The sequence below is a fragment of the Meleagris gallopavo genome, chromosome 1, assembly GCF_000146605.3.
Source record: "Meleagris gallopavo isolate NT-WF06-2002-E0010 breed Aviagen turkey brand Nicholas breeding stock chromosome 1, Turkey_5.1, whole genome shotgun sequence".
Taxonomy (NCBI): Eukaryota; Metazoa; Chordata; class Aves; order Galliformes; family Phasianidae; genus Meleagris; species Meleagris gallopavo.
In genome coordinates this window covers 161,537,179-161,537,407 of record NC_015011.2, presented here as the reverse complement: position 1 = coordinate 161,537,407, position 229 = coordinate 161,537,179, and positions in this window count along the sequence as shown.

Here is a 229-nt window from a genome sequence, read left to right as displayed (position 1 = left end):
CTGAGGCACTTTTTTTTTTTTTATCTGGTGTGGAGAGGTATTTACCCTCTTTGAAAGGGTAAATAGCAGCGGGACAAGGGGAAATGGTTTTCAGTTGAGGGAGGGAAGACTTAGGTTGGATGTCAGGGGGAAGTGCTGTACTATGAGAGTGGTGAGGTGATGGCACAGGCTGCCCAGAGAAGTTGTGGATGCCCCATCCCTGGAGATGTTCAAGGCCAGGTTGGATGGG